At 39.9% G+C, this 27493-nt stretch overlaps 1 long non-coding RNA gene across 1 annotated transcript; it reads right to left on the bottom strand.

Annotated features, from left to right (window-relative positions):
• Positions 1-1115: 1115 nt before the first annotated feature.
• On the bottom strand, positions 1116-27091 carry LOC144302209 (uncharacterized). The gene is made up of 4 exons (XR_013369054.1): positions 26661-27091; positions 8860-8950; positions 5524-5590; positions 1116-1159 (listed from the first exon to the last, which is right to left on the bottom strand). It is a non-coding gene; the product is annotated as an uncharacterized LOC144302209 (long non-coding RNA).
• Positions 27092-27493: the final 402 nt, after the last annotated feature.

Raw genomic sequence — 27493 nt, 5'->3', positions numbered from 1 at the left:
TATATATGAAAAGTGCTTTATAAATTGAATAAGTCTAAATAACTGTCAACGTTATTAACTGTGGAGAAAAGAGGACTAATATTCATGGAGGAAGCATGCCATTTACATGTTCTCATTTAACTTAATTCTTACAAAAACACTAGAAACACTAGTTATTATTACCCTTGTTTACAGACAAAGCCATTAGGACTTAGAAAGGCTAAGTAACTTACGCAAGTCATTCAGCTCATGAATGGCAGATCTGAGATTTTAACCCAGATCTATTTCTAAAACCCATAATTTTTTCTTCTATGCAGGGTTGACACTATGTAGCCACTAGTATTGCATAGAGTTAAAAACAGACAATTTATGGGTCAAAGAGTCTATACTAAGAAACTAATCATGTGGTAATGACAAATTGCAATGCAATTTGGAAAAAGCAAGATTGAGATGATTAAGTATCTTTGTGGGTTTCTTAGAGGCAGGGGAACTTAAGGTGAGTCCTTGAAAACTGGCAGAATTTAGGTAAGAAGGAGATTTTTCTGTGAAGAAGATGAGCAAGGGTGAGCCCAAAGGGTGGAACTAGTGCTGAGAAGGCCTGTGATGTCAGTCTGGGTGAGCCGGGTGGGACAGACAAGCAGAGGAACACCAAAGGCCAGTCCAAAGGGCTAGGCATCATGGGGCAGGAAAAAGGGAACCAGAATCACATGGAGACTCTAACTCAAAGCAGCTTCAGTCATTATAACGTTTCTTTTTACTCAGAGACAAAAGGGAAGGCTGCAGCCAGCTGATGCCCCATCTCAAAACTTTCTCCTAACACATTTATTCTGGTGACTCACTCATGAAATTAAGGTATGAGCTGTGTGCATGATGATAAGGATGTAATAATGTTACAAATCCAATATTCTTCTCACCAAATCTCCAAAATCAGTGGTCATCTTCCAAACCAGACTTGGAGTAGAGTTCTGCTCACTTATTTTCACCCACAATTACAATTTCTCCTTGATAAACATTCTTTATCTGTTCTTACCTTCTATTCCTCTTACCTTTTATTCCTTGATAAACATTCTTTATCTGTTCTTACCTTCTATTCCTCTATTCCTTGATAAACATTCTTTATCTGTTCTTACCTCTATTCCTCTTAAATGTGACTGGGAAGATGACTGCACTGTGGAGGAAACTAGGGAGAGAAAATAGAGGAAGAAGCAACTAGTCCCAAGAGGTGAGCTTCTGGGCAAAGCCTTCCTGCCCTGGTGGCAGGAACTTAATGTACGATATGTGAGTGCAGCCAAATAGAATCACATTTCTGGTTCAGAAAGAATTTTTAAAGAGACCTAGTTGTTTACCAAGGGAACAATACAGCTATGGGCAAGATGTGGTAGCTTTATTTCTAGTGTAAGAACAGAAACAAGGCGGGGGGGGGGGGGGCGGGGGAGGGAGGAGTGGAATTGGGCTCAGTTCCAAAGCTCTGTCTAGGAGTAACACTTGACTTTGAGCCAGCCCTGTATTCATCTGTTAGGGCTGCAATAAGAAAGAACCACCAACTGGGTGGCTTAGACAACAAAAATTTATTTTTTCTAGAAATAGGTTTGGTTTCTTCTGAGACCTCTCTCCTTGGCTTTCAGATGGCTGCCTTCTTGCAAAGTCCTCACCATGGCCTTTCCTCCATGTATGTGTATTGCTGGTATCTCTTCCTCATCTTATAAGGACACCAGTCCTCTTGGATTAAGGCCTCCACCCTTAGGACCTCATTTAACCTTAATAACCTCGTTAAAATCCCTATTTCCAAATATAGTCACACTGGGGCTTAGAGCTTGCACATAGAAGTTTAGCAGGGCTGGGGGAGGGAGACACCCAATTCAGTCCATATCAAGCTCTGATACAATTTAAATGGAAATATGAAATTATGGCAATATTACATATATGTATATAATTATAAGTTAATTTTTCACATTGTTTAAAACTTGTGGTAGCTTAGATCAAGTAGGTTTTCTCTAAGTCACCTAACAGTAAATGGAATGTGAACAGTGGGAGAAAAGTGTGCCAGAGGCAAAGAGCACTGCAGAGACATGAGTATGGTCCTAGTTCAGCCATTAACTTCCTGTGTGACCTTGGGGAAAATCACTTTACTTATCTATGTGTCAATATCCTTATCTCTTAAAGGAGAAGCTTTAAAAAATAATAATCTCTAGAGCCATTTCTAACTATAACACCCAAGATTTTGTGACTTTGCTTTACAATACAATTAATCAAAAGCTATTCATTCAGAGATGAAGAAGGCTGTAAGCATTGGCTATTTGCTGAAATTGCTTAGACCTGAGCATAAATATTTGCATTTTGCTCAACAGCAATATCTTTTCAATATAAGTTGGAAGTGAGATCTGGAAGGTATCAGATCAGGTTCACCTGGTCACCATAGTCAACTCAGGTGACAGAATTTATGATCTGATCAGTCAGGGTTAAAATCAGGGGGATAACTGCGAGATCTTCACTTCTTTGATGATATTTGTACACAACCTCATAACACACCCTTCGGTGGAAACCAATTTCACAGTGACTTTGAGACTGTGTGTCTGTGTATTTGTGTGTTAATATAATATAATAATATGTAATATTAAATATTTTAAAATAAAATTATTTTATTGTATATTTTCCTGGCTTATCCTTTTTGCAAGATATGTCTCATAATTAGCTTATACCAACTCTAATTAGACTCTTCATTTAAAAAGATTTACATTCTGCATATGATATCCACAGGTGTCGCAGGTAATTGATGATGAATGTATGCTAACAAAGATGTCACAGTTATAATGAAAGGAAAGAAAGTGACTGAAACACTCTGGGGATAGAAGAACAGATATATCAATCTACAGCCAGGGCAAAAACACAATTCTTCTTATTCTTATGAGACAGGAAAGAGAAAAAAGCATAAAATGAGAGGAAAATATATTTTCCAGATAAAATTAAAACTTACCCTGTTTAAAATACATTGAGCTTAAGATTTTTATTGAAATGTTTTCACTAATACATACCACTTACAAAATTAACCTGTTTAACGTTACACTTGTCCCGAACCCTCATATAATTTTTAGGGCAACCTAGTGCTATATGTGGATAGATTCACAAGTAGTTTCTTTTTAATTATTGTATTTTCAAGCTTAAAATATATTTTTCTTAGCAATCTTTAATATCTACTTGTGAATCCACAAATAGAAATGGATTCTCCAATTTAGTTCCCAAAACCAATATGCCTTCTAGTAGAATTTTCTTCCATATATCAATCTACTTATTATTTTCATCAAATAGAAACTATATACCAGGCAGCTAGACACTGTTTTAATAACTTGTTAAATAGTCCTTAATGTTCATAGGACCTAATGTCTAATAAATAAGTAAATAAATACTGAGAAAATAAGTGATGAGTGCAATGAAAAAGACAAAATAGGATGTGATAGATCAGTGGCTCTCCAAGTGTGGCCCTTGGCCCTTCAGCTGGGAACTTGTTAGAAATGTAAGTTGTTGGGCTCCACTGACTCAGAAACTCTGACATAGCAATCTGTGTTTTTAACAAGTTCTCCAGGGAATTTGATGCACAGCAAAGCTCAAGAACTCCTGTGATAGATGGCTTTGTGGCAGGACAAAAGGGAACTTTAGCCTGAGAACTCCAGAAAGGCCTCTCTGAGGATGTTGGGGCTGAGGTCTGAATACTGAGAAGGAACTCGTCATGTGAGCAATTTGGGGAGGCATTTTCCATGAAAAGGAAATAGCACTGAAAAGACCTCGAGGCAGAAAATCTTGGTGAGTGTGAGACACAGAAAGAAGGCCAATGTGGCTAGAGCATCATGAGAAAGGAGGAGAGTGGCATGAGATCATGATGAAGAGGCAAGCAGGGCACATCATGAAGTAGGTGGCTTGCAAATGTCTGGAAGACAAAGCAAGAATCACAAGAAGACAGCACATAGTCTTGAAGAACAAATTATCAAAAACTCTACACTCAGGAAGAGATTTACTCTTTACTAAAAAGATGAGGATTTTTCAGTAAAATAATTTTTTTTAAAAAAAGATGTTAATTTTCTCTAAATCTGAGCCTTTATTTCTCTGTTCATTTACCTACTATATATATAAAATAAAACACCAAATTTTTACAACCGAATGAGTTTGTTTTAATTCAGTTCGTTTGTAAGGTAACAACAGAACTATGAACTCCTTAGTTGGGGAGGGTATTTAGGAATCGCTCATCATGAATTTATATCATTTATAATATATAGCAAAAGCAAATATTTGACTAATATTTCAGCTACACTGGTATCAACAGAAAGCCTATTGCGTTTATGATCTAATGGGACAAAAGTCTAGCAAGTTATTTTACCACCTTTAATAACCACAATTTCAATGAAGTAGTTGGATCAAGTTTTCAGTACTTCATAAGGGAACAGTTGCACATATGATATGTCTCCTCTATCTGAAGTACATTTATTAGGGAATTGAGAAAATAGACATCGCAGACACACTCTATTATAGCCCCCATGATCCTAGTATTCATGCCCTTGTGTGGTTCCTTCTCCTTGAGAGTGAGCAGGATCTGTGACTCACTTTTCGCCGATGGAATGTGGTAGAGGTGACAGGAGATATGTGATTGCTTGTATGTGATTCTTTCTCCCTTGCTAGTTTTGAAGAAGCAAGCTGCCATGCTGTGAGCTTCTATATGGAGAGATTCATGTAGCACGGAGATGAGAATGACATTCATCTGTTAAGCCAGAAAGAAATTGCGGTCCGCAGTCCAACAACGTGCAAGGAACAGAATGCTTCAAATAATCTTACAAGTGTGGAAGCAGATGCTTCCTCAGTCAAGATGAATTTGCAGCCCCAGCAAATACCTTGATTCCAGCCTGTGATCTCCTGAAGCAAAAGACCTAGCTAAGCCAGTTAAGCCTGGACTCCTGATTCACTGAAACCATGAAATAACGAATGTATTGTTTTAAGCACTAAGTTTGTGATAATACTGTTATGCAGGATTAAGTAATTAATATAGCTAATAAATAATAGCTTATGTTGAGTGTTTTCTCTGTGCCAAGTGCTGCTTTAAGTGCTTTACATAAATTGATTCATATATTAGTACCATTTTACAGATGAGAAAGCTGAGGCACAAAGCAGTGAAGTTACTTGCTCAAGTTTATACACTTAGGAAATGAAAGAGCTGAGACTCAACCCCAAAGTCTACACTTTCAGTCACCACACTATCATGTATCTTAGTTCGCCCAGTTATTACACCAATTCCAACCACTTAGAAGGTTGAGGTTGGAGTGTCAATGGACCCACAATCAATATACAAAGAAAAAGAAACAGTACATGGTATTCAGTGGGAATTTCCCTAGAATCATTTACTGTTATTCCTTTGATTATTCAAATTTTATTTGGGTTCATAGTGTTATTAAGTAGAAGGGTGTCCATTGAGAGTATTAGGTAAGAACTCAAAATGACCATGGTTTATAAAGAGTGAATAAGAAACAAAAAAAATATCATTTATTAACAATAGCAACTTACATTTGTGGAGCTCTAATCCTTGTAATAAACTCTCAGACATTTCATTGCAATCTATCCCCAGGGTAACCTTTAGAGAAAAGAAGAGTGGATATTGCTGTCACCCATGAGATGCTATAGACCAGTAGCAATGTGGTCCTGTGGGAGAGCTAATTACATGATCATACAACCGTAAAGATTAAAGAGGTTTTAGAAGTGATACAGCCAAATGAATCTTAACTAAATTTATGCTACAGAGGAGTAAATTATTCTGTGTCCTTTACCTCTCAGGTCAGAGAGAGGAGCGTGAGCAGTATTAGAGTAAGAGATACCAAACCCTAGCAACAGTGGCCGCAGACGAAGAAGCGACCAGATTCAAAGCAATATGCTTTCTTCTCTCTTGTCATAGCTCTGAGGTTGAGAATCAAAGATGGAGACCAACCATGCCTCATGGGTAACCACTGCTCAAACACTGTATGATCTACTTCCTCTACTATCTTATCTCCTATTACTCTCCTTCTTGCTTGTTTAATTTTGGCCCCTCTGACCTTCTCGCTGTCTTCAGAACATGATAAGCTCTTTCTCCTATCAGGGTCTTTGCACTGTCTGCTCCTCTCTCCTAAAAACGTTCTTTCATCAGACCTTCTCATGGCTTTCAGTTGTCTGCTCAAATATCACCCCAAAGACTCATTTCCTGACCATTCTATCCAAAAGGAAAAAGAAAGAAAAGAAAAAGGCATCCTCTGCTTTCTTTTAATTCTCATAGTCAGCTTGACTTTCCTTCAAAGTACACATCGCTACTAGAAATTGTTTTTTGTCTGTTTGTTCCATTGAAATGTAAACTCTGAGTGTAGGGACCTTGTTTTCTCGTTCTCTGCTGAAGTCTCAGTTCTTACAACAGTGCCTGTGACAAAAAATATGCTCAGCAGATATTTATTAAGTGACTGAATGACTGAATGAACCCAGGGCAGAGTCCTGTGGCAGGATGCAGGGCATTCTCTGTCAGGGTGACATGAAATGATTGCTCAAGAAATTGGAAATTCATCTAAACAATATTACTAATCAATTTTCCCATCAGGTTTGTAAGAAAATCTCTCAGAGACTTTGTGGAGTCAAGACACTCTCTGTACCTCCTGCGTTAAATTCTTGTTACTCCTGTAAACAGATTGCTGCCAATTCAGTGGCTTCAAACAGCACAAATTTATTATTTTACAGTTCTAGAGATCAGAAGTCTAAAACGGGTCGCACTGAGGTAAAATCAAGGTGTCTGCAGGACTGTGTTCCTTCTGTGGGTTCTAGAGAATTGTTGGGGGGGTTTGCCTTTTCCAGCTGTTAGCATTCCTTGGCTCATGGAACTCTTCTATTTCCAAAGGTGCAACGGCTAGTGGAGTCTTTCATTCAAGGCATCACTCTGACATTGACTCTTCTGCCTCCGTCTTCCACATTTAGGGAGCTTTGTGATTACATTGGGCCCTTCCAGATAAACCACGGCAATCTCCGCATTCAAATTCAGTTGATTAACAACTACAACCTTAAATCCTCCTTGCCATGTAAACCTAACTTATTTACAGGTTCAGGAATGAGAATGAGGACATCTTTGTAGGCTATAGTTCTGCTTGTAACTACCAGTCTAGGACTGTTGTCTGTGTGTGTCTATGTGTGTGTGTGTGTGTGTGTGTGTTTAATAACCAGGATTTCTTCTTAGAGAGTCATGTTGACTCTTCATGTGTGCTGCTTTTATCACAATGTGCTCACAAACTCTCTAATTGAAAAATGTATCCTATTTTTGCTAGAGAACAATATTGTATTCATCAGACACACGCTTTATCCTTCTATCTCTTTAGAAACCTGGGATGGTGTTTATCCTTCAGTCTTCTGACTCTTCTGTTCTCTGTGGTTTCTTAGAAGCAGCAAGACTGGTCCTTTGATCATATCTTTCAGGTGTCTCAGCATCTTGGGATGCTGCTTTTGCGATCATAGAACGTTTTCTCATTAAGGGCACTTGATACTCTCTCTCTTCATCTGCCTTCACTCCATTTCCTCCTTGCATTGTTTGTTCTGCCCTCTCAGTTTAAAGATTATTCTTCCTGTTAGATCAGTCCATGGGCAAATAGAAGTGATTCCTGGTAACAAAGCAAAAGATTCCCCAAGGAAGGGGCCTAACACTGATCAGAACCAGGCCTCCTCGAATTCTGCTCCCCACAGTTTATAGGACATGCTTACCCATGCCATCCACCTTCACTTTTATAGCTCTCTCTCTCTCTCTCTCTCTCTCTCTCTCTCTCTCTCATTTCCCTTGCTTGAAAGCAACTCTATAGTGTTTGGCATTTTTTTTATCAGCTTCCACTCATCCTGGGCTGCTCTCACTTAAATAACTCTGTTTAGGATCACGCTTTTGGATGTTTAGTGTTTGGGTATCTTAAATCTTAAACCTGGAAGAAAAAATGTCTGCTACAAGGCCCACACAAGCAAAGACTGGCCTGTCCAAGGTCACCTGTAGCTGAGCAGCCTATGGTCTATTCCTCTTACTCTCAGGCACTGCTCGGCCAGTCTTACCCATCTTTGTGCTTCCCTTCTTCCATCTCTCCTCTGAGTCCTTTTAAATATCAGCTCATCAGAGAGCCCCCTTGACAGTCACAAAAGCTTCCTTAGATGTGCCTACCTTTATTCACATGGGGATTATTCATGAATATATGATCAGAATTACATTTTTCAGACCCCCTATCTCCTTTGAGCTATGTTCCCTTTTAAAGTCTCTGTCCATAGAAGGATGCTATTTCTTGAGAGACATTTCTTTGATATGGGGAGGAAAAGGCATTCTGAATGCCTAAAGAACATATTTGTGCTTAATTTCCCCTCTTTCAACCATTTTTAAGTCTGAAAAATGTACACATCTTCTCCCATAATCACCATCTCCTTCACAAGCATAACCTCACTAATGAGAAATCAGTTCAGAGTAGCAATAACCTCTACCTCTTGGAAAATCAAAGTGGTGATAAAGCACAGTAAGGTATTTATCTGATTTCCTGACTTTAGCACAATAAAACTTTCTGCCAAGGACTCAATGGTACATATCCCAATTGCTACTTGGGTGACCCCTCTGAACCTTACTTCATCCATGCATCAAATGGGGGATAAACATACCTTAACTACTTTTCCTAGGGTTTCCAGGGAGATGCAAATGAAAAAGAAATGTGAAAATGTCTTGGAAAGAGAAAGCTAAATAAACAGAGTTTTAAAATGTCTCTTCCAAGATCCAAAGTCCATGAAATTAAGAATTGCAGAAAAAATGGGCCACCACTGCCTGGCTAAGCAAAGGAAACAAAACTAAATCCAAGGGTCAGAAAATTCCTTACTTACCTCAGAAATGCAAGGCTGTTGCTTATAGGTATTCATACTACAATCCGTTATAGGCCTACAATTTTGGGTTGCAAGTGCTGGGATGTGGAACCTGTGCATAAAAATGAAATTGAGAAGCTTCAGTCAGGAAAAGAAGTATTGAAGGGGCAATCCATTCATTCACTCAACAGTCATGCTTACTGTGTTAAGTGTGTAGGGCTCAGTGGGAGTTACAAAAATGTATAAGACATGGCTTGGCCCTCAATGAGCTATCAGTTGAGTAAACACTGATATTCAAATTCCAAACATGAATTCAAAAAAAGGTTTCAAGTTTCTACTAAAGGGCAGCCAACTTGTTGGGTACAGAGCAGTAGATTAAAAACATGGTTTATGTTCATCATATAAATTGACATATAGGTATACGCAGATCACTTGGTATAATGTCAAGATTTCCACCTCAGTCAGAATGGGCCCAGTTATGCTGTCATAACAATCAACCCCAAATGTCAGTCACATAAAACGGCAAATGGTTATTTCTCATTCATGCCACTTATCTACTTGATATGTGGGATATCACTATCAAACCAGGTTTCATGAGTCTCGTCCTCATGTTTGCTGGGATACGGTGCGGATAGGACTGATACTGATATATTTACTACCCATGAATAGAAGGTGAGAATAAATCTTCTCTTCAAGGTTTCCAAGCCAGAGTTTCAGCTTGGCCTCTGATTACTACAGGTGATCTTTTGTTTGAAGGCCTTTCTCTCAGTCTTACTCTCCTTAGACGTCTCCTCCCATTCTTCCATGCATGGTACCGGGCTTTCAGAAGCTTCATGATGTTACTCCCTCTGCCTAAGGCACAACCTGGTCCACCCCACCATCACCATTTACCTCATTTAGTTCTAGGCTGACATGTAACTGCTTTACAGGCAGTTGTAGTCTTAGAAGACCAGAAGAGTAGTACTTCTCTTATCTGAAAAGTTGTAGTATGAGTCCACCTGAACACCACATCTATACTGGGCCCCAGGTGGGTACTAGGCACCGTGCTGGACATCAGAGATTCATTGATGAGCAACACTGACCTGCTCTCTGCTTTCATGGAACTCGACGCAGAGGCAGAAGTTAATCAAATAATTACACAGATGATGTTACCAACTGCAGTAAGTGCTAAGAAGGGAAAGAGTAGAGTGTTGTGAATATGTATCATGGGCATCCTGGGAAGGTTTTCTCAGGGAAATGACATTTGAGCTGAAACCTGAGGGGTGAGTTACCATTAACTGAGGACAAGAGATGAGCTGACAAACTAGGTCAGTGGTTTCCAGTCACATAATAGCTGCTTATGAATCATATCTAACAATAAAACTAATAAAGTTTAAAAATGGTTTACATTTTTAGGTAAAATAAATTCCAGACTTGCCCTATAATGGCATCCTTCTCAATCATCTGTTTTTCATTCCTCTTCTTCTGTTGGAAAGAGTGGAATTCTGAGCCATATACCCTGCACGCATCCAGATATGCTTCATAAGGTGGGTTTATTCTGCATGAACATCATCTCTCACATGTCTCTCAATGAGGAGAGGTTGAGAACTAGCGGAGAAGATGACATATAGGAAATTCCAGGCCAATGATTTTCCCACATGTCAAAAGAAAAGCCATTCATGGTAGAGAATGTAATATATTACAAAATGTCATTTAACAATCCTAACTGGTATAATGTAAATAATAATAAAACAATGATTGGCTTATTTTTAAATCATTTCACAGAAAGACATTTTATAAACTTAGTGCAGAGGCAAAAACATCTTCAGTGCTGATGTGATACAAATTAAATATCACATCGACTTTTATTTATTTTCCCCTCAACATCCCAATCCATTGTGATCTACATGTACATATATATGATGCATTTTGTATATATTCACCCTCATGACTTGACAGATGGGAGGGATCTTGCAGTCATTTCTAAAAGCAGACAAAAGGCCGTTGGTTCTGCTCGGCATGATGGTTTGTGAAGACAGACTATCACACGCTTCCGTTGATGATTATATAGCTCTATCCATCTGTCTGCCACTGGAGGTTGGGAGACGGAGATACAGCTCCCACCGTCCCCATAAACAAAAGTAGACCATGCTGTCACCAGTCAGACACGCCAGCTAATTGGAGCTGTCGACAGACACAATATTCTGTGTCAACAGCTCTAGTAACAGTTTGAAACAGCAATGATATGTTGGTTGATGGTGAGGATGACACATGTGTCTCTAATAGCATGCTAGAAATCTGACATAACTAGAAAAGAATTACTAAAATGTGATTCCTGGCCTCTGGTATTCCTGTTCATCCTTACCAGTTTCTGCAGAGGGTGGGGGAGGGGATGGTTGTAACGCATCTCTCTCCGTATCATTTCGCAGGCTGACAGCTTAATTTGATACTCATAATGTCGAACTTTAAAATTAATCTTGCTAAAAAGATTTGTTTCAACAAGCCATCTAACCTTAAACTCTTTTGGAAAATTAATAAGGCAAAAAACTTATTTGTACAGCTTTCCAAGTTGAAAATAAAAAGGGGATGTTCTATCAGTTTGCCATTTCTGTAACTATAAATGTCTACTGATCTTCAAGAGAGTAGTTTTTACAGAGCTAAACGTATACCAACACTCATAGACATGACTTCTTGAACTTCATTTCATGATAGACAAAAATAGATCCAAGACAGAAACATACTTACAACATAAACACAACTTTTGAACATAAATGCATATTATACTTTAATCTCTGTGTAAATTGTACCTGCTAGGAAAACTTTACATCAGGCATTATAATCAATGAAAAGTCAGGAAGTCTCTTGCTGCCTTGCAATAGTGTACCTTCTAAATAACTTCATCACCGCTGACTACCTGAGTTCAAATTTTGGCTCAGCTACTTACTAGCTTAGACAAGTTAGTTAACCTTTCTTGGCCTGAATTTTCTCATCTATAAAATAGAAGTAATAATATAAACTACATCATAGAGTTTTAAAGGTTAAATGTGTTTTTACTTGTTAAGTGTGTAGAACAGTGCCTGGCACATTACATAATGAGCAGTCAAAAAATATTATTATTATTATTATTATTATTATTAGTTCATTTCCAAGGAGAGCTTTAAAAATTAATGAAACCCAGAAAATAAATCAAAAACAGTTCAAATGGCAAAGAGCAAAGTCTTGGACATTCACAGTCCTGGGTATAAATCCTGTAGCCATAACCAAGCTTCGTGACCTTAGATAAGTCACTTAAGCTCCCTAAACCTTTTTGTTTTCTGTAACAGAGATAATACCTACCTTTAAAAGATATTTTGAAGATTTAAGATAGCTTAAAGCTTCCAGCACAATTCCCAACATGTATTAGATATTCCACAGATTATACCAATAATTATTATTACTAGTTTGCATTATAGAGCACTTTTATTTTTAGACTATACTTATTTTATCTTCTTATTAATGCTGTGAAGTAAAACATAATGACTAGTGTACGGAGGAAAGAATGGTGCTCAGCGTGGTAAAACAAAAGGGTCAGTGGGTAAAGGGTTATTGAGGTTAAATCAGGATGCTGTCTTTCAGTTCTGGGACCAGGGTGATATTCAGCTATTTCTGGTACCTCTTTGCCAGATGACCAAACAACTGAAAGTCTCTTTCTTTATTTTTTTTTCCATTAAGACCCCCAAAGTTGATGTCCTCAGAGGCCTCTATCCTTCAGATTTAAAATCAATTAATCATTATCTACTCATACCTCATTAATTCTTCTATATTCCTTCCATATTCTAATTCCTTCCATATTCCATATATAGAATATAGAATATATTCTAAGTCTTTCCATATTCCATAATCTGTATACCTTCCATATCCCATTTGCCCACTATAAAGATGAATAAACTGACACAATAAAACTTATCACACCACCACCAACAACAATACAAATGTCTATGCATGCTGGATTCAAATCATCTTGCTCTTTGGAGATATAAGAAAGACAAAGTAAAAAAACCTTTCTTTGTTAGGCATATAAGATATTTTCATAGCAAATACACCACAAAGGAGGATTCTGTGTAAAAGGCATCTCTATGTCATAGCCAATGGCCCAAATCAACAATATATTCTTTTTCAATCATAACATTACCAACTATATGTAAAAAATAAAATAACCTTGTGCAACACAGTCTTGTTTGGTCACTTCATGTCACATTTGCTTGGCCTTCACTTCTCATTTTTTTTTTTTTTATTGGTGTTCAATTTACTAACATACAGAATAACACCCAGTGCCCGTCACCCATTCACTCCCACCCCCCGCCCTCCTCCCCTTCTACCACCCCTAGTTCGTTTCCCAGAGTTAGCAGTCTTTATGTTCTGTCTCCCTTTCTGATATTTCCCACACATTTCTTCTCCCTTCCCTTATTTTCCCTTTCACTATTATTTATATTCCCCAAATGAATGAGAACATATAATGTTTGTCCTTCTCCGACTGACTTACTTCACTCAGCATAATACCCTCCAGTTCCATCCACGTTGAAGCAAATGGTGGGTATTTGTCATTTCTAATAGCTGAGTAATATTCCATTGTATACATAAACCACATCTTCTTTATCCATTCATCTTTCGTTGGACACCGAGGCTCCTTCCACAGTTTGGCTATCGTGGCCATTGCTGCTAGAAACATCGGGGTGCAGGTGTCCCAGCGTTTCATTGCATTTGTATCTTTGGGGTAAATCCCCAACAGTGCAATTGCTGGGTCGTAGGGCAGGTCTATTTTTAACTGTTTGAGGAACCTCCACACAGTTTTCCACAGTGGCTGCACCAGTTCACATTCCCACCAACAGTGTAAGAGGGTTCCCTTTTCTCCACATCCTCTCCAACATTTGTTGTTTCCTGCCTTGTTAATTTTTCCCATTCTCACTGGTGTGAGGTGGTATCTCATTGTGGTTTTGATTTGTATTTCCCTGATGGCAAGTGATGCAGAGCATTTTCTCATGTGCATGTTGGCCATGTCTATGTCTTCTTCTGTGAGATTTCTGTTCATGTCTTTTGCCCATTTCATGATTGGATTGTTTGTTTCTTTGGTGTTGAGTTTAATAAGTTCTTTATAGATCTTGGAAACTAGCCCTTTATCTGATATGTCATTTGCAAATATCTTCTCCCATTCTGTAGGTTGTCTTTGAGTTTTGTTGACTGTATCCTTTGCTGTGCAAAAGCTTCTTATCTTGATGAAGTCCCAATAGTTCATTTTTGCTTTTGTTTCTTTTGCCTTCGTGGATGTATCTTGCAAGAAGTTACTATGGCCGAGTTCAAAAAGGGTGTTGCCTGTGTTCTTCTCTAGGATTTTGATGGAATCTTGTCTCACATTTAGATCTTTCATCCATTTTGAGTTTATCTTTGTGTATGGTGAAAGAGAGTGGTCTAGTTTCATTCTTCTGCATGTGGATGTCCAATTTTCCCAGCACCATTTATTGAAGAGACTGTCTTCCTTCCAATGGATAGTCTTTCCTCCTTTATCGAATATTAGTTGCCCATAAAGTTCAGGGTCCACTTCTGGATTCTCTATTCTGTTCCACTGATCTATGTGTCTGTTTTTGTGCCAGTACCACACTGTCTTGATGACCACAGCTTTGTAGTACAACCTGAAATCTGGCATTGTGATGCCCCCAGATATGGTTTTCTTTTTTAAAATTCCCCTGGCTATTCGGGGTCTTTTCTGATTCCACACAAATCTTAAAATAATTTGTTCTAACTCTCTGAAGAAAGTCCATGGTATTTTGATAGGGATTGCATTAAACGTGTATATTGCCCTGGGTAACATTGACATTTTCACAATATTAATTCTGCCAATCCATGAGCATGGAATATTTTTCCATCTCTTTGTGTCTTCCTCAATTTCTTTCAGAAGTGTTCTATAGTTTTGAGGGTATAGATCCTTTACATCTTTGGTGAGGTTTATTCCTAGGTATCTTATGCTTTTGGGTGCAATTGTAAATGGGATTGACTCCTTAATTTCTCTTTCTTCAGTCTCATTGTTAGTGTATAGAAATGCCACTGACTTCTGGGCATTGATTTTGTATCCTGCCACGCTACCGAATTGCTGTATGAGTTCTAGCAATCTTGGGGTGGAGACTTTTGGGTTTTCTATGTAGAGTATCATGTCATCGGCGAAGAGGGAGAGTTTGACTTCTTCTTTGCCAATTTGAATGCCTTTAATGTCTTTTTGTTGTCTGATTGCTGAGGCTAGGACTTCCAGTACTATGTTGAATAGCAGTGGTGAGAGTGGACATCCCTGTCTTGTTCCTGATCTTAGGGGAAAGGCTCCCAGTGCTTCCCCATTGAGAATGATATTTGCTGTGGGCTTTTCATAGATGGCTTTTAAGATGTCGAGGAATGTTCCCTCTATCCCTACACTCTGAAGAGTTTTGATCAGGAATGGATGCTGTATTTTGTCAAATGCTTTCTCTGCATCCAATGAGAGGATCATATGGTTCTTGGTTTTTCTCTTGCTGATATGATGAATCACATTGATTGTTTTACGGGTGTTGAACCAGCCTTGTGTCCCAGGGATAAATCCTACTTGGTCATGGTGAATAATTTTCTTAATGTACTGTTGGATCCTATTGGCCAGTATCTTGTTGAGAATTTTTGCATCCATGTTCATCAGGGATATTGGTCTGTAATTCTCCTTTTTGGCGGGGTCTTTGTCTGGCTTTGGAATTAAGGTGATGCTGGCTTCATAGAACGAATTTGGAAGTACTCCATCTCTTTCTATCTTTCCAAACAGCTTTAGGAGAATAGGTATGATTTCTTCTTTAAACGTTTGATAAAATTCTCCTGGGAAGCCATCTGGCCCTGGACTCTTGTGTCTTGGGAGGTTTTTGATGACTGCTTCAATTTCCTCCCTGGTTATTGGCCTGTTCAGGTTTTCTATTTCTTCCTGTTCCAGTTTTGGTAGTTTGTGGCTTTCCAGGAATGCGTCCATTTCTTCTAGATTGCCTAATTTATTGGCGTATAGCTGTTCATAATAGGTTTTTAAAATCGTTTGTATTTCCTTGGTGTTGGTAGTGATCTCTCCTTTCTCATTCATGATTTTATTAATTTGAGTCTTCTCTCTCTTCTTTTTAATAAGGCTGGCTAATGGTTTATCTATCTTATTAATTCTTTCAAAGAACCAACTCCTGGTTCTGTTGATCTGTTCCACAGTTCTTCTGGTCTCGATTTCGTTGAGTTCTGCTCGAATCTTTATTAGCTCCCTTCTTCTCTTGGGTGTAGGATCTATTTGCTGTTTTTTCTCTAGCTCCTTTATGTGTAAGGTTAGCTTTTGTATTTGAGTTCTTTCCAGTTTTTGAATGGATGCTTGTATTGCGATGTATTTCCCCCTTAGGACTGCTTTTGCTGCATCCCAAAGATTTTGAACGGTTGTATCTTCATTCTCATTAGTTTCCATGAATCTTTTTAATTCTTCCTTAATTTCCTGGTTGACCCTTATCTTTTAGCAGGATGGTCCTTAACCTCCATGTGTTTGAGGTCCTTCCAAACTTCTTGTTGTGATTTAGTTCTGATTTCAAGGCATTATGGTCCGAGAATATGCAGGGGACAATCCCAATCTTTTGGTATCGGTTCAGACCCGATTTGTGACCCAATATGTGGTCTATTCTGGAGAAAGTTCCATGTGCGCTTGAGAAGAATGTGTATTCAGTTGAGTTTGAATGTAAAGTTCTGTAGATATCTGTGAAATCCATCTGGTCCAGTGTATCATTTAAAGCTCTCGTTTCTTTGGAGATGTTTTGCTTAGAAGACCTATCGAGTATAGAAAGAGCTAGATTGAAGTCACCAAGTATAAGTGTATTATTATCTAAGTATTTCTTCACTTTGGTTAATAATTGATTTATATATTTGGCAGCTCCCACATTTGGAGCATATATATTGAGGATTGTTAAGTCCTCTTGTTGAATAGATCCTTTAAGTATGATATAGTGTCCCTCTTCATCTCTCACTACAGTCTTCGGGGTAAATTTTAGTTTATCTGATATAATTTTGGATACCCCTGCTTTCTTTTGAGGACCATTCGAATGGTAAATGGTTCTCCAACCTTTTATTTTCAGGCTGTAGGTGTCCTTCTGTCTAAAATGAGTCTCTTGTAGACAGCAAATAGATGGGTCCTGCTTTTTTATCCAGTCTGAAACCCTGCGCCTTTTGATGGGGTCATTAAGCCCGTTCACATTCAGAGTTACTATTGAGAGATATGAGTTTAGTGTCATCATGATATCTATTCAGTCTTTGTTTTTGTGGACTGTTCCACTGAACTTCTTCTTAAAGGGGAATTTTAAGAGTCCCCCTTAAAATTTCTTGCAGAGCTGGTTTGGAGGTCACATATTCTTTTAGTTGCTGCCTGTCTTGGAAGCTCTTTATCTCTCCTTCCATTTTGAATGAGAGCCTTGCTGGATAAAGTATTCTTGGTTGCATGTTCTTCTCATTTAGGACCCTGAATATATCCTGCCAGCCCTTTCTGGCCTGCCAGGTCTCTGTGGAGAGGTCTGCTGTTACCCTAATACTCCTCCCCATAAAAGTCAGGGATTTCTTGTCTCTTGCTGCTTTAAGGATCTTCTCCTTATCTTTGGAATTTGCAAGCTTCACAATTAAATGTCGAGGTGTTGAACGGTTTTTATTGATTTTAGGGGGGGATCTCTCTATTTCCTGGATCTGAATGCCTGTTTCCCTTCCCAGATTAGGAAAGTTTTCAGCTAGAATTTGTTCAAATACATATTCTGGCCCTCTGTCCCTTTCGGCGCCCTCGGGAACCCCAATTAAACGTAGGTTTTTCTTTCTCAGGCTGTCGTTTATTTCCCTTAATCTATCTTCATGGTCTTTTAATTGTTTGTCTCTTTTTTCCTCAGTTTCCCTCTTTGCTGTCAACTTGTCTTCTAGGTCACTCACTCGTTCTTCCACCTCGTTAACCCTCGTCGTTAGGACTTCTAGTTTGGATTGCATCTCATTCAATTGGTTTTTAATTTCTGCCTGATTAGCTCTAAATTCTGCAGTCATGAAGTCTCTTGAGTCCTTTATACTTTTTTCTAGAGCCACCAGTAGCTGTATAATAGTGCTTCTGAATTGGCTTTCTGACATTGAATTGTAATCCAGATTTTGTAACTCTGTGGGAGAGAGGACTGTTTCTGATTCTTTCTTTTGAGGTGAGGTTTTCCTTCTAGTCATTTTGCTCAGTGCAGAGTGGCCAAAAGCAAGTTGTATTGGGAAAAAGAGAAAAAGAGAGGAGAGAAAGAAGGAAAGAAAAGAGAAAGAGAAAAAAAAAGGGAAGAAAAAGAAAAAAAACGAAAAAAAAAAAAAAGAAGAAAAAGAGAAAGAAAAAGAAAGGAGAAAAAAAGGGGGTGGGGGAAGGAAACAAATCAAAAAGCAAAACAAAACAAAAACAAAAACAAAAACAAAAACAAACAAACAAAAAAAGAACCACGGGGGAGTATCTTCTGATTCTGTGTTCTTTAAGTCCCTTGGCTTCTCCTGGAAGTTGTCCGTCTAGCTGGTGTTCTGGGGGAGGGGCCTGTTGTGCTGATTTTCAGGTGTTAGCAGTTGGGGGAGCTGCTGTGCCCCTGCCTGGTGCAGGGCTCGGTGGGGGTTGTTTACCCCGTGAGGCCGCAGGAGGAACAGCCCCAGTGGCGGGGCAGCTCTGGAAACCTGGATTCAGCTCCGGCAGGAACTCCGTCTGCAGGGCCTGGAGGCTCCGGGCGGGGCCGCTGATCTGCTCAGCTCGGGCAGGAGCGTCCTCGCTGTCCTGGGCCCTCCCGGCCTCTGCCTGTCCCGGGGGAGGCCGGATCCTGGGCTGTGTCCCGGCGCCCTGTGCTCCGGAGCCTGCGCTGGTGGATTCGCGCTCCCGGGCCGCGCAGCCCCCTCCGCGGAGCCGCCGCCCGAGCCCCTCCGAGCTGCTCCTGGAACCGCGCAGCCCCCTCCGCACGGAGCCTCTTCTTCTGCCCGAGCCCCTCCGAGCTGCTCCCGGGGCCCCGCAGCCCCCTCCGCGGAGCCGCCCCCGAGCCCCTTCAGCTGCTCCGGGTCCCGCCGGGTCCCGCCGCCCGCGCTGCAGCCCTTAGGGAGCTCGGCGCACTCTCCCGGGGCGCAGGTGTCTGTTACTGTCCCAGGGAGCCCGAGGGCATCCCCGCCCTCCTGGGTCCTGCTCTAACTCCCTGGAGCCCCTTTCCGCCCGGGAAGGTCGGTGCAGCTCCTGCGTCTCCGGGACGGGGCTCTCCTGTCCTGGGGACACTCGCCCCGGCCTCAGCCCGGCTCCTCGCGGGGCCCCTCCCCCTTGGACGCCTTTGTTTCTTTACTTCTTTTTCCCCGTCTTCCTACCTTGATAGATGCGCGAACTCTTCTCACTGTAGCATTCCAGCTGGTCTCTCTTTAAATCTCAGGCCGAATTCATAGATTTTCAGGATAATTTGAAGGTTTTCTAGGTAGTTTGGTGGAGACAGGTGATTTGGAGACCCTACTCCTCCGCCATCTTGCTCCTCCCCCCCGGCCTTCACTTCTCATGACTAAGAAGGTAATGGGGCTTTACCTTCTAAGAGGCTAGATAAGCAGCTGAGCTCTGATCATAATACCTGCTTTCTGGATTTAGCTGGATCCCTTTTTGAGAGCATATGCAGAGCAACATTGACCTTTCCATGGAGGAATTAGTGCTTCAGCATTGGCTTCTTCGCTGCTGTGCCAAATCACCTGAACCTGCTAGCTCAGCTTCGGCCACCCAGTGCAGCTGCCCTTCCCTTCTACCAGCAGAGCTGTTTATGTCATCCTTCACATTGCCCCACCTCTGGGCCTTTATTCATGGCCTGCACCGGATGTATGGTTCCTTCCATGTTTCTAAATGACCAAAGTCGTCAAACTCCATCATCAATTCTTCAAGAATCTGTTGCAATGACTCTCCTTCAGAAAGGTTTCCCTAATTCCCAGTACACCTGTCCAAAGCTGTAGGTAAAGCTCTTCCTCAATTGAGTGCTCCCTAATATGGCACTTATTATTTTCTTCTTTGCATTTTAATTGGTTAATTACAAGCCTTATTTTTCCCCTATATTGTCAACTCCTTTGTAGCAGGGTTCAAGCCAAACCAGATGCACTTTTGTTTTCCGTACAGAGTTTAACGTCTCTCTGTATTTCTTGGTTACTTGAAAAAATGAATAAATTCCCATCTTCTCATTTCAAATATTTAAACTACATATGCTTACATGGACAAAACCAAAACCACATGATATATCCAGGAGAAGGAAAGGCTTGTGGTAAACACGGTAGCAATTTACATGATGAGGCTTGAGAGGCACCTGGCTGGTTCAGTCAGTAGAATACACAACTCTGGATTGTAGGGTCATGAGTTTGAGCCTCATGTGTGATGTCAGGTTTACTTAAAATAGGTAAATAACGAGGTTTGAGGTACTTTTTTCAAATCAACTTCATCTCCTCTCTAGGCCCTGGGGCTCTCGAGATTATGGTTTACAGCAACCTATGGCTTTAGCCAATTCTAATATTAAGATAGCCAAGATGTTTCAACTTGAAACCCACTGTAAAAGAATTTTCCCTGTAAGATTATCCAGATTCATTCACATTAGTGCTATCTTCACTAATTCCTCCTATAGAAGTAGCTTTAGCTACTTATTTATATGCAAAAGCCTTGACAAATCACCCTGCCTTTCTACATATAATCTCTAAATCAAGAATTAATCCAAGGTAAATGACTTTTCAGGCACTGGGGCAGAAGTGCACATTGCACAACGCTAGGAGGCACCATTTAATAGAACCTAGCACAAAGGACACCCCTGGCCTTGTGTAGCACTCAACCTACATGGCTGCATGAAGTTCCCCGAGGTGGAGAAACCTCAGAGAAACAACCTTAGTATGTACATTTCAGAGTATTTTCTCATATACGAAGGAAAAAGAATAAGGTAGGCTTCTAAGTATATACATGAAATGGCTCAATAATATTAAAATAATGCTTTTTTATGTTTGATCATAACTCACCATACACGAAGAAAATACAGGCAAGTGAGTAGAACATAAGTCCTTATCTTGGAGGTTATCACTCTTTTAACATTAGCCTCTTTATTGTATTTCCTTCTGATCCATCTATATCCATCTATATATGTATGAAAATATATATCTCGTACTTGAGAATATAATCTTCAAACTACTTCTTAAAACTTAACATTATATAAAATAGCATTTCTCAAACTTGCCTATTGAATAGAATAATCTGAAGAGCTTGTTTAAAATATAGGCCTTTCAGAATTCTGCATAAGAGAACAAATTCACTAAGTTTGAGGTGGATACCAAGAATTGGTATTTTTAACAGCTACCCCCTACTACATAATTTTTATTTTCAGGCAAGTTTGAGAAACAGTGATTTCATAAGCATGTACAAGAATACTCAGGTGATTTCTGAACAAAGGAAAAGAGTTTAACCAAATTCTCTCAACTTTCTCAGCTAATGAGGATCATACGCAGAAATTGTATAAAACTGGATAATTCAGTGCACTGAACAAGGAAGGAAACGCTTCCAATGACCCAGCTCTCCTAAATGTCCTGGCCCTGGCCACAAGGGAGAATTCCCTCGTGATTCAGATGTTCCCCATCAGTTTGGAATGGGCCAGAGATAATGTGAGTTGTGTCCCTTGAAGCCAGATTCCAGGTACTCTCCAGGGATTCTCTGGGCAAAATCAGTCTCTAAGGAGGTGACCATGCATGCCAGTTTGCCTGTCCCTTCCCAGAATATATGTGTTGTTCTGGCATATATTGTTAATAATAATGCCTTCTTTCACTTACAGGAGTGTCCCAGTTTAGACAATAAATATACTGGTGCCAACTTGTAAGGTTACGTCCACCTTCCTCTCTGATCCATATATCAGAAAGGGGGCTTCTTATTGGGTCCTTCATGTCCAAGATTTTTTTTTCTTCCAGGTGGAGATCTTATTAATAAACCAACTGCTCTCTTATATAGAAGAACAATGTTAAATAAAATTGGGAACAAAATCATTCTCATGATGAGGTCTTTCTGGCCAATTAAAGGTTATTATTTTGTCTTTTTTCTCAAAGCACTTGCAGTTCATAAACCTGTTAAGATGTGTTCTCCTTTCCTTATCATTCCCAGGAGATAAACCAAATTTCAAGAAATCTAAACACTAAATACTCTACCACAACAAGTTCTGCAAAATTGCATTTCAATTGCTGTAAAAGATTCCATTTAACATTTACTTATTATAAACAATGAGCTTTTTAATTTTCACTATGATAAATATAATTGCGGTTAGTATCCCCATTCATGGATCTTTAGTCATTATTTCTTTAGGGTAGAGTTCTAAAAGTAGGCCATGATGTTTTAAAGTAAATCTCCTTCCTCAAAAGAACCCCCATCTTTTGTCTTCTTTTATTTTGTTGTATTGTGTTGTATTTTATTTTATTTTGTGTGTGTTTCAATAAAATGTTATTTACAAAGTTAGGTACCAAGCTAGAGTTGTCTGGCTTCAAAATTAGGTCCCCCCTTTAAAAAAATTAATGATAGTTGCAAAGAATTCAGGACAAAATTAATGGAAATAGCCTGCAACCCTTAAGTGTTAAAAACCACTCTCTTGTGCCTAAGAATGTATGACTGAAACAGACAAGATTCAGATGGTTCTGCTAAAAAATCTGGAACAACAGAAATATCGATGTTGCCTTTAGAACAATAATGAGATGACTGAGTTGTTGCCTGATAGTGAGTTCCATGCCTGATAGTTCCTGTTCCTTCTCTCTGCTACTTCAGAGAGAACCTAGGAATGTGAAGGAGTGGATAGATTTGCTCTGAATGGCCCTAGAGACTTGTCACTCACTATCATCTTGCCAGTTGTTGGAGACAGGATTCTATAGTCACAGGAAAGTCAATATGTGATGTCATCCAGAAGGATGAAAGTAAAATAGGGTAAGGGTAGATGAGACACTGCTTCATGCAACCGGTTAATGAGAGGGAGATCCACATTTAAGTAGCTGAAGTGGTCAATGTTACAATAAGAATGTGATCAATTACTCACAATCTGTGCATTCTTTCCTTCCACTAATATTTATTGAATACCATCATTTTGCAATACATACAAATATTGAATCATTATGCAGTACATCCAAAATAAATGTACTGTCATATATCAATTATACCTTAATAAAATATATAATATATATTAATATGACATATATTTTATATATTAATATACCATATTAATATATAATATGTATTCATATATAATAAATAACATATATATTAATATGACATATTAATATATAACATACTATTTTATACTTTAATATAATATATATTTATACATTAAATTTATATATATATATATATATTACCAACTATTACTGGACACTGTTCAAGGCAATAGAAACAGAGTAGTAAATAAAACAAACTAAAATCACTACCTTCCTGGAGGCTACTCTAATAAGGGAGATGGATTATAAACAAGATAAGTAAAATATTTAAGATGTTAGTGATAAGTGCTAAGGAGAAAAAAATTAAGGAAGAATGATATGAAAAGTGGGAGTCGAAATTCCAGTTAGAGTTTCTAGAGAAAATTCCACTGAGAAAATGACTTTTGGAGTGAACCTCTGAAGGAAACAAAGGAGCTAGCAATGTGACTATCTGAGGAAAGAGAATTTCTGGAAAAGAGCGTTGGAAGTGCAAAGTTCCTAAGGTAGAAGGTGCCTTGGGTGTTCAGAGAATTGCCAGGCCAGTGTGGCAAAGCAAGATTAGATCAGAAGGGCAGGGGGCAATTTTCTTGGCCATTAGAAAGATGTTTTGGTTTTTACTCAATGAATGGGGAAGCACCCCATTTTAATGGAGGAGTTGAAGATTTTGAGTGGAGAAGTAATATGATTTGACTTATACTGTTATATTAACTCTGCTTTGAGAATAGACTTGCTGGGGTGCGGGGAGTCAGTGGTTGGTGGGAGGATGGGAGGTAAGGAGTTGAGGAAGGATAGCAAAAGCAGAGAAACTAATTACAAGGTTATTTGCAATAAAGCCAGATAAAAAATGATGGTAATTTTACAAGATGGTGGCTATGGAGGTGGGTAAGAAGTGGCTGAACGTTTGGGTGTCTTCTTGAAACAGACCAAGAGAGTTTGCTGACAGATCAGATACAGGGTTATATGCAACGGATGAATTATTGAACTCTACATCTGAAACTAATGATGTATTTATCTGTTGGCTGAATATAAATTTAAAATAAATAAAATTTTTAAAAATATATATCAGATATGGGGTGAGAGAATGACATGGAGATTTCCATCTTGAACTACTACAAATGGGGTTGCCATTAGCTGAGATGAAGGAAGACTGCAGGGCAAGTGGATTTGGAAGTGAAGAGCAGGGGTTCTGTTCTGCACTCATTTGCTGGGAGATGCTAATCATCTAAGTGGAGACTTGGATCGGGCAGTTTGAACACACAGGTCTGAAACTCAGGGGAGCAGTCCAGACTGCAGAGATGTGTCTGGGATCTGCCAATGAATGGTAGTATGTAAAGCCATTAAACTTGATGAGAATATCATGAGAGTGAGCTTCAGTGAAAGAGCTGATGGAGGAGTACACACAACATTAGAGTGAAGTCAGAAACTGAGTTGTTATAAACAAAAAAAAAGAAAAAGGTTTTTTTTTTTTTTTTTTTTTTTTTTTGCACTTATGGGTTTGTTGGCTGGTATGTGCATCCTGTTAGGACGTTTCTCAGAGGTGTTAGCTAGGCGGCATGCTGGGCGGAGGCAGCCAATCTGCCTCACCGTGCTCCACAGGGACCAGGGGAGAGACGCTGTAAGCGTTAAACAGCGAATTGAATGGCTGGAAGAAACGTCATATAGTTTTATGATGTAACTTTGCTTCTTTCTGCCTAACATCCCTATGTTTCAGGTCTTAGAATTCAAAACAGTTCTTGGCAAAATCGTTCTGGTGCAATGACACTCGTGCAAACCAAAACATTAAAGTGTAAAATAATTAGATATTTTCATTAGACTGTTAAGCTTTAGATATTTTCATTAGGGATTCAGCAGCTGCTGCAAGCTGACCACTGACTATTTTTTATCAGGGCTTCACTTAGGCTGACTCTGTATGACCAATAATCAGATTTTTAGCAGCTGGTTAAATGAAATTTTTTTTAAGATTTGATTTATTTATTTATTTATTTATTAATTTATTTATTCATGAGAGACACAGAGAGAGCGAGAGAAAGGCAGAGACACAGGCAGAGGGAGAAGCAGGCTCCATGCAGGGAGCCCAATGTGGGACTCGATCTTGGCTCTCCGGGATCACACCCCAGGCATCAGGAGGCGCTAAACCGCTGCATCACTGGGGCTGCCCATGAATTTTTTTTTAAAGCAGGCATGACCTGAAATGCTATAGAAATAGTCATGCATTTATATATATGTATATATATGAATATTAAGAAACACTAGATCTTACTCAGCTTCTGACAAAAAAATTGCAAAATATTACAAAAATAGGAGTCAATATAAACATCACTTAAAGAGTACTGATTGGGGTCACAGAAAATAAAATCTATTTGATTGGTTCAGTGCCAATAAACGGAGCAGTTACATTGTGATAGACAAAGTGCAACTATAAAAGGGGGTGTATCTTCCTTCTGCATCTGCAGCCTCAGCTGCTCCAGAAGAGCTAACTCTGACTCTGGGTTTGCTGTGTAAATTGTACTCCTAGGAAGAAAAAAGGAAAACGACTTTAATAATGAAAAAGAATGGGGAAAAATGAAGAAAAAATAGATTTATGATGTTCGAATCCTTGCAGTCTGTTGCAGTTTACAGTTCGGTTCTTCGCTCATTGCCATTTCTCTACTTAAGATCTTATAAAACTTGTATAACGATGTTCATAAAGAGCATAACTGATTACGTCTGAAAGCAGCTGTTTGTGGAATATGTTAAATACTTGAGTTTTTCATTAAATGCTTTTTTTTAATAAATTTATTTTTTATTGGTGTTCATTAAATGGTTTTTAAGGAGTGAAGGTATACGGAGAAAACATATTCAAAATGCAGAGATCAATAAATGGAACTAGACAAGATGAATGTAAGAGTGAGTGAGCATTGCTGGCCATCCACCAGCCTCCTTCGGCCGTCACCCTCCGGAGCGCACGTCTACAGGGAGAGGGTTACGTGTGCATTTGCAGCACGAAGCGATCATTCAGGTCAGGAGACAGGCGCAGAGGTTCCAACTCAGCGAGATGCGGTTTTCTCCCTGGCGGTTGGACAAGCAGGTTCCAGAAGCCCCCGGGGGAAATCGGTACAAACACTGCGACCGTTATTTACTAACTGGGACTCCAGCAGCTGGGCTGTTTGCATGATATGCAAATGGGCACATCATTCAAGGCAGAAAAGATGAATGCTCTGGCACTTGCAGGGCAAACATGAACTGCTATGGGAAAAGGGCCAGCAGAAGAGACAGCAGACAGAAGCGAGTGGGTGGTGAGGGGCAGGACAGGAAACTTCTTCGAAACAGGCGCACTGCAGGAGGCAGACCCTGCTCCCGGGGGACGCTCGGCGCCCTGGGCCTCCGTAAACAACAGATGGGTGTGCGCAGGCCCCGCCGGCCGAGCAGCCAAAGCCCTCCCTGCGCGGTGTCTTGCTCTGGACCACAGTCGTACAACCCTTATAGGGGCACAGGGGGACGACGGTGTTACCTGGCCAGCCCGAAGGCGCAGGGCGGCTAAGAGGACACAGGATAGGGACACAAGCAGACCTGGAGGCGGATGCACTGGGCGAGGGTTTCGGCTTTTCTGTCTCCCTTTCCTTTACCTGTAAAGAGCCAGGCGAGCGCGATCTCCCAGCAGGACGGCGTCAGGTTTGATGCATCTTCCTGGAGGAAAGTGCCTCCGGCCAACCTAGCACTGGCTGGTTAGTGGTAGAGCTAGGACTTGAATTATTCCAAGTTTCTGACCCCAAAGTGCGCCGGTTGGTTCCCGGGAAGTCCAGGGATCGAGAGATTGTAGGGATCCCAAAGACTAACCCTGTGATCACGCTGGGTCCTGAAGGCCGTCCCACTCAGCAAGGCGTATTTGCTCAGTTAGAAAGCACCTCCACTTCCAAACAGGTTGTAAGACCCGCGGCTGAGGGGCCCCCGGGGGGCTCAGACCTTGAGCACCTGCCTTCGGCTCAGGGCGGGATCCCAGGGTCCCGGGATCGAGTCCCGCACTGGGCTCCCTGCAGGGAGCCTGCTTCTCCCTCTGCCTGTGTCTCTGCCTTTCTCTCTCTCCATGTCTCTCATGAATAAATAAATAAAACCTTAAAAAAAAAAAAAAAAGTCCTGTGGGTTGAATTCTTTTTTTTTTCTTTCTTACCTTCCAGCTTAACCAAGCCTGATAGAAGACTTGCAGACTCTGATACACTTTGTTGTTTTCATTACACATGTTTGTAGAGTGCAAAATAGAAGAGTATCAGTAGCATGAGCGTCTGTGACTCCAACACAAGGGTGACACTTACTCCTTTTAGTTACAATTTGCAGAGAGTTTCATTTTGAATCCCTTCACTTTTTTTTTCTGGCTTTTTTTTTTTTTTTTAAGATTTATTTATTTATTCATGAGACACACACACACAGAGGCAGAGACACAGACAGAGGGAGAAGCAGGCCC

Source organism: Canis aureus, chromosome 31 (assembly GCF_053574225.1).
Source record: "Canis aureus isolate CA01 chromosome 31, VMU_Caureus_v.1.0, whole genome shotgun sequence".
Lineage (NCBI taxonomy): Eukaryota > Metazoa > Chordata > Mammalia > Carnivora > Canidae > Canis > Canis aureus.
The sequence above is the reverse complement of the archived record's forward strand: the minus strand, read 5'-3'. Positions and strand labels throughout refer to the sequence as shown.